General features: G+C 42.8%; 1 pseudogene; it reads right to left on the bottom strand.

Annotated features, from left to right (window-relative positions):
- Positions 1-5556: 5556 nt before the first annotated feature.
- Positions 5557-6326, bottom strand: LOC117715791 (small ribosomal subunit protein uS10 pseudogene; annotated as a pseudogene).
- Positions 6327-8119: the final 1793 nt, after the last annotated feature.

Raw genomic sequence — 8119 nt, 5'->3', positions numbered from 1 at the left:
AAGACAGTCATAACTTTAACTTTTAAAAGTATCTTTAAATATCTTATGAGGTTTTTCCTTGTGATAGCCATTGGCTGGAACCTGTGATACGCTACTTTTCTGAGAGGAACATCTTGTAATATCTGTCATAAGTTCAATACGTATTGAATATACAGAAGCTCAAACATTAGACGTTCAGTTTTATAGAACGCACATTTGGGGATTGCTAGCAATACAATGGGACCTCAGGTTTTCTGGGTGAGAGACAAGAGGTGATCTGGGCTATTTGACAATTTGATTGTTTGTTTGTGTATATTTGTGGGTTAAAACCGTTTATGAAAAACTTCATGCCCTTAGGCGTGAAGAACAGTCTTTGTATTTGGGTCTGGTGAGGTTTTGTGATTTTGTTCATTTGAGACCACTGTAGGTAAAGAATTGAAGCTACAGGCTTTCTGGGTGTCTCTGGTCCGTAATGGAAATGAATGTTTTATTTTTCTTTACGCGTGTGAACATGAAACACCTTTTAATTTTTCAAAATTTCTTTTGTGAATTGAATACATGCTTCACCCACTGAGCCATCCTGCCAGCCCCAAGACAACTTTTACACTCAGACACAAAACTAATATTAAATTATTTGGGATACTAATTCTTAGAACTAACATAATTTCAATATTTGTACATTTTTGATTGGTTGGTTTTTGTGTTTTGTTTTGTTTTTGAGACAGGTTCTCATTATGTAGCTCTAGCTGTCCTGTAACTCACTATACAGACAAGGCTGGCCTTGAACTCAGAGAGTTCCTCCGGCCTCTGCTTCCCAAGTGCTGGGTTAAAGGGAGACACCACTACAACCAGCAATTTATGCACATTTTTGAGATGACATCTCCCTCTGCTGCTGAGCATCTTAGTTTCTTTCCTACTTCTCTGAAAACAAACAACAACAACAAAATAAAAACACCATGACCACGCAACTTATAAAAGAAAACATTTAATCTGGGACTGACTCACAATTCCAGATGTGAGTTCTTGGTCATTACGGTGGGAAGCATGGCAGCAAGCAGGCAGGCAGGCAGGCAGGCAGGCAGGCAGGCATGCTGCCAGAGCAGTAGCTGCGAGTTTACATCTGACCCACAAGCACCAGGTAAAGAGCTAACTAGAAATGGAGTGCGCCTTTGAAACTTCTAAACCCTCCCCAAGTGACACACCTCCTCCAACAAGACCACATCTCCCAATTCTTTTCAAACATTTCCACCAAACTGGGGACCACACATTCAAACACGTGAACCTATGGAGGCTGTTCTCTTTCAAACCACCACACTGAGATTGGTCGTGATCTCCTTGACTCAAGTGATTTCCCCCACCTCGGTTTCCAGGTAGCTGGAGATGTAGGCTTAGTGCCGCATCACCTTGACATGCACTATCCATCACTGAGAAGCTCTGAACTGTGCTCAACACTATTAATTTGCGCTGCTTTAAGAACGTAAAATGGCATGTAGATAGAGAAACTGTGCGTGCTCAGAGTTTTGTTTTGTTTCTTTAATATGTGACAGATGGTCCACAATCTCCTACTCGAAATGTCCCCTGATTGGTAGAAGGTAGTTCCTTTGATCAGATACAAAGTGGTTCACGCTGTTCTTGGACAGTATGACAAAGAAAATACACATGCAAGAAAATGGGATATATGAACACTAAAAAAATCAGTCAAACAGAAAGCATCCTCACTGTGAAAATAAAGTGTCTTCTTGTGGCGCGTGAAGCTTAATGGTTATGGGAAGCTGTATGTAGTTACAGAAGCAAAGAGGGTCAGCTCTGCTCTTGAACACCTGCCTGTCATGCACTGGAGAGCAAGGCAAGCAGCTGAACACACTCCTGTAAACAGCTGGACGGATGCCCGCAGAGGATGTGACTCCATGCTGTCCCACCACAGGGCTAAGAACCACTTCTCCTCGCGTTAGAATGGAAAATTCTTTACAGTAATTAACCTGATCTTAAATAATAGAATAAAAAGATACCCTTTATACGTCCTATCATCTACCCAGCAAGTAGGAAATCTGTGTCTTATGAAGAATAACTTTCTTTAGGGAGGGCAAGATGGCTCTGCCAGTAAAGGCACTTGCCACCAAGGCTGACAACCTGAGTTCAATCCCCAGGGTGATGTTGTAGGAGAGAAACGACTCTTAAAAAGTTGTCTTCTCACCTTCATACATAGACTTACACACACACACACACACACAGAGAGAGAGAGAGAGAGAGAGAGAGAGAGAGAGAGAGAGAGAGAGAGAGAATATTAGAAAATGAATAAGTTTCTCTGTTTTAGTGCGGAACTATTTTAGAGAGAAAACAGAACAGGCAACTTAAACGACTGCCATTAAAAGCAATCCAGCCTGGAAGGGAACAGAGGTTGGGAGAAGACCTAACAGCACCTGTGAGACAATATGGCCTTGCTTAAGTGTATGAAGGTGGAGACCTAGAGCCCAGCAGGGATTTACTTCAGACCACACCAGCATGTGTCTCTGTATTTGCTCACTACATGCCAATAGGCCGGTTCATTCAACTTACACCTTGATCCAGTAATGAGAAAACTCGGGGTCAAAATGCACTATCATTTTATGACTTATTTTAACCGTGTGTGTGTGTGTGTGTGTGTGTGTGTGTGTGTGCAGAGTCCAGAAGAGGGCGCCAGAGAGTGACAGATGGTTGCAAACTACTTGACATTGGTGCAAGGAAGCCGACCCAAGACCTCTTGCAATAGAAGAAAGTGCTTTTAACCACTATGCCACCTCTGGCTGCTTTCAATGTCATACTGAAGCATTTGAGAGTATGCCTGCCCAAAGTCTGGCTAATCTTCACCATGGAGTACTTAGTTTGACTTACTGTTGCACCATTTACTGCTGTGAATTGACCTTGAAGACTTTAGTCAACAGAGACTCAGATGACTTCCTTGATCCATGCTTATTTTATATTTATATTAACTTTCTAACATTTTGAAATATGAAATTTTTGACAGGATGAAATTACTAAAATTCAGTTTCTGAGAATTAGCATATGAAGCTGTAGCTATAGGTAGAGACACATAGGCTCTTCTCCAAACTGTTCTTCATGCTTCCAGAGGTTGCAAGCCAGCCTTGAACAATTCCTTAGAGTTGATGACTTCACAAGGCCTAGAAGCATAGTATTAAATGCTCCTTTATAAGTCATTAAAACATCCTAAAATCGATTTAAGGACTAACCAGAAGCCACTGCACTTTGCTCCGGAGGATGCTGAGGCAGCAGCTAAACACTACTGACTTTTCTCAAAACTGAGGCGACCTGCTAGGTCAGCATGAGAACAGCTCAAAGTCCTGTGGACAGAGGGTTTTGACAGAGAGTGACAGGTGGTAACCAGTACCACCTATAGCACAGAGGTCAGAACAGACAAGCACAAGGGCACGCATAAGCATGCACAATATTGAAAGCAGCCTTAAAACAAAGAGAGCTACCACTGTTTCCTGTGGGTAAAGTCAGGTTCGCCATATTGTCTGATCCTGAGCATGAGACCTGATCACATCAGCCAGGGATGGGAAGTGCCTTGAGCACTGGCAGCAGCTCTCCTGAAGCCTCGGTCTCTGGACTCCTGTCTCCAAGACGTTTTCTGAATTTATCAGAATGTTTCCCGGCTCTTGGATCATGTTATGATGTTATCATTGGTATTCACATCCTGGGCTGTCATTGCAGAGTTTAAACAAACCCTTTGGGAACCTCCAAAAACTAAGAACGATTAGATGGATTTAATAGACACACAATGGCTGCTTGCCCTCCCCCCTCCCTAAAACAAAACAAAAAAAAGACTGAAACAAGAAAATTCCAGAATTCTTTGACTTAACGCTTAGTGACTGCATGCCGATGTCTTGAAGCTCTGAGTAAAGCTGGTTCAAAGACTGTGTATCTAACTAAATGTGCAAGTGCTCACCATTCTCATTGTCTTCTGGCCTCGTTTAGAACTACAGGAAACACCTCTCAGCCCTGGACTCCGTGCCATCTATTCTCTAACTTCCAGAAAGTTCTCTTTATAAACAGTCGTGCAGCCGAGCATCAGACAGCTAATTGTATCACTCATTGGGTGTTCCCCTTTTTGAAGGAGCGGATGAAAAGAAACCCCTAAAGAACGATTCGACAGAGGAGCAAGCTTAAACAAATGTTTTGTTGTTTGATGTTTAAATGAATAAATGCTCTGATGGAGTGTCTCAGTTAGGGTTTCGTTGCTATGAACAGATACCATGACCAAGGAAACTCTCATAAGGACTACATTTAATTGGGGCTGGCTTACAGGTTCAGAGGTTCAGTCCATTATCATCAAGGTAGGAACATGGAGACATCCAGGCAGGCATGGTGCAGGAGGAGCTGAGAGTTCTTCATCTTCATCTGAAGGCTGTTAGAAGACTGACTTCCAGGCAGCTAAGATGAGGGTCTTAAAGTTCACACCCACAGTGACACACCTACTCCAACAAGGCCACACCTTCTAATAGTGCCACTCCCTGGGCAGAGCATATACAAACCATTGCATGAATTAACAAATCTAAAGAAGATTTTCAATATTCTTTAAACATGCCAAAGTAATTCTTTGCGGTGGTTGAAGAGTGGAGGATAAGAATGTAAGAAATCAAATGAAACAAGGCTAAGAAAGCGCTCACCAGGAATGCAACACCAAATGAAACACTAAACCATCTTCCTATAGGTCAGGCAGGGAAGTACATGCCTGCCAACCCAGTACTCAGGCACCTGAGGCCGGAGGATTGCTACAAGTCCAACACCAGCACCTGTTACACAGTGACTTCCAGGCAAGACCATGCTGCAGTAGCAACCTTGTGTCAATAAAATATTTCCCTGAAATGTTGTTGAAAATACCGTAAAATACAATAAGCATTTCTTTCTCCGGGTGATATAAACAATGGTTAACCCTCCTCCTGTGGTCCCAATGACAAAATGAGTTGTGATTCCACCAGTTTATCTTGGGCAACCAATGAGAACGTTAGGCTTACTTACAGAGCAGTGGGTGAGGGGCAGGAATATGGGTGCCCTTTAAGCAGACATGGGGAAAGCTCTGCACCCAGAAGGGATGCCTCCTCCTGAAGACTGAATTCCAGCAGTACCATCTCAAGTCCCTCCTCACCTATATCCTCTAGCCCCTCCCCTAGACATTTAGGCAGAGCGGTATCCAACTGGTCAGGAGGCGTGGCTAGATGCTCAGGCAAGGGTCGGATGATCCCCTTCACCTCCCCTCCTATGAGAGAAGGCAACAAGCCCCAGCTGCTACCACACTCATTTGCAAGTAGAGACAGTGGCAACCCAGAGGCTAGCACCCCACAACAAATGTTACAAACATCTGAACCTACTGTGCGGCTTTCATCAGTACTGGTATTTTTACCATAGTAAGACTTTTCTTTGACAGAGAAAGCCTTTCATATAGGAGCCAGAGAGATGCCTCCACAGTTGAGAGGTTCAGTGCTCTGCACCCACACCGGATGGCTCGCTGCCAGTAACTCCAGCTCTAGGAGATCTGTCACCCTTTTCTGACCTCCATGGCTACCACACTGACATGCACAAACCCACATGTGAATACACATATACATATACTTTTTTTCTGATTAAGTCAACTTATTAAACCAGTTTGACTTGGGCATCTACAACAGTGACTTCAGCCTCCACTCCTGGCTCAATACTGGTGGCAGTAGCCTCTTTAACAATTTCAGAAGGACTACATAAGCTGAGGTGTCGCTTGTGGGAGTCCATCTGGAAATGACGCCACTTCTTAGAACCTTCGACACACAGTGTCTTCCTTGTAGTGATGCTGAGCGTTTTTTTTTGTTTTTGTTTTTTTGTTTTTTTTTGTTTGTTTGTTTTTTTTTTTGGTTTTTTTTTTTTTTTTTGGTTTTTTTTGTCGGGCATGTGCACTGGTGCTTCACAAACAGACCCCTCCTTCGTGTCTCTGATAAAGTTGGCACACACCTCCACCGACTTGGCATTGCTTCTGGTGAGTGGGATTCGAATTTGGTGAATTGTCCTGGGCTCCACGAGTGTCTGTCCAGTGTCTTTAAAAGCTGCAGTACAGCTTTATGGCTGACTTGTTCCTTGGCCAGTACAAACATCAGTGCATGCCCTGTCTCGTGTTGGTTGTTTTGTTTTGTTTTATTTTGTTTTGTTTTTTAAGTAACATATAGATGTTTCCTGTTATCCTTTTCAATTCAGTTCCTCCTTTCTTTTCAAGGACAATGGTGATTTGAGTGCTATGAATTTATTACATTACATACGCAGGAAGGCATATCAATGGATCAATCAACTGATTGATTTCATTTGCAGTGCTTACCTTTCATTGTCGACTAGACTTAGAATCACTGTGGAAACTCACCTATAGGTGTATCTATTAGAGTGTTTCCAAAAAGGTTTACAATGGAGAGGAAGATGCATGCCAAATGTGGTCAATACCATTTCATACAAAGGCTACACAAAAAGGAGAAAGCAAGGTGAATGCCTGCATTTCTCTCCCTCCTTCTATCCCTTTCTCCCTCCCTCCTTCTCTGCTTCCTGGCTGAAGATGAAAGGTGACCAGTTGCCTCACACTCTGCCTCCATGGCTTCCCAGCCAGAAGAATCCCTTCTTCCCATGGCCTACAATGAACCTTTCTGTCTCAAGCTGCTTTTGACAGACATTTTGTCTCAGCAAGGACCAAGCAACTAATACAGTATCTTATCTGCATATTATATGTCCAGAGAATATGTAGTGTCAAAATATGGGTTAAAAAATGTATTGAACATGCATATCTCAGAAATTTCATCTTTTAAAATATAATTTTACGTTTCTTCCTAACTCTGGGAAGTGTTAGGGGATGAATTTCATAGAGCCTTCATTTGTACAACCAAAAATCAATGGCCATTTCTTCTTGGAAAACAATTAGATACAAAACAAATCGGAGCAAGGATATTTTTTATAATGAATTCTGAAACCCACATTGGCAGTTACGAGAAGGAGTTTCTGAGATGGTGACATGACTGAAAGTGCTCCCAGACAGTTTACACCTCAGAAATCAGAGGTGAAATGAATCCAAATTAGACTTCAGAGGTGAACCTGGAAATGGTAAAAGGTTACTATCGTTGAATTCTTTTCCATTTGTGGAACTTCGCACCCTCAGGCTGCTGCTTAATAGGGTATTATCTGATTGCTAGTTTCCCCGCACTTAAGACGTTTTCTCACAACTTAAGCTGTTCCCGGGCATCCGTGACAGCCTCTGTAAACCACAGTTTTCTGATCACTTTAGACTTCAGGTGGGTCCCAGAACTCTGGTTAGTCACAGATGTGACTTGGGTCACCTGAAAAGAACCTAAGCAAGTAAGTCCATCGGGCGACATTGCACGCACGTGCTTACAGACAACAGAGTGGAAAAGGTCAGTCTGGAATAGTCAAACCATAAGAGAGAATCAGCAGACTGCATGTAGGATCCAAATGGCCCTCAGGATTGTTAGGCCAAGCCAATTAAGTAAATAATAGCTCACTTACTGGTTTTATGCAGTCAGAGTTTTAGTAAGTAATAAATGCACATTAAGCCTGGCTCCTGGTCAGGCTTCTTTGGATCATTATCAGCCCCTTAGTAATTTTATCTAAAAGAGAAGTATTGATTCTGGTGTCCCAGCCAAACACTAATTCAGAATTACAGTCCACTCTTCCTAGACTCCCTTTGACCGACACTTAGACCAGGATGCTCTCCATCACCAGCTTCTAGAGAGGTCAAGGTCAGCTCCCTCTGACTAATCTCAATGACACACCAGTCTCTGTGGGTTCACATGACTTCTTGCCCATCATATATTCAGTCACATGAATGTTCATCTTTTAATTCTTTACAACAAGGGAGAGTTCTTTAGTCAATCCATTGGCAAGATCAACAAAATAGGACACAGTATCCCAGACTGATGGAGAGAACATAAAGGACAAAATTGTACGGGGTCCCCACTGGGGACCCCAATGAAGGAGTTTAGAGAAATGACTGAAGGAGCTGAAGGGGTCTGCAACCCCATAGGAAGAAAACAATATCAACCAACCAGACCCTCCAGAGCTCCCAGGGACTAAACCACCAACCAAAGAGTACACATGGAGGGACCCATGGCTCCAGCCA

Source organism: Arvicanthis niloticus, chromosome 9, assembly GCF_011762505.2.
Source record: "Arvicanthis niloticus isolate mArvNil1 chromosome 9, mArvNil1.pat.X, whole genome shotgun sequence".
Lineage (NCBI taxonomy): Eukaryota > Metazoa > Chordata > Mammalia > Rodentia > Muridae > Arvicanthis > Arvicanthis niloticus.
This window is presented reverse-complemented; position numbering and strand designations above follow the sequence as displayed.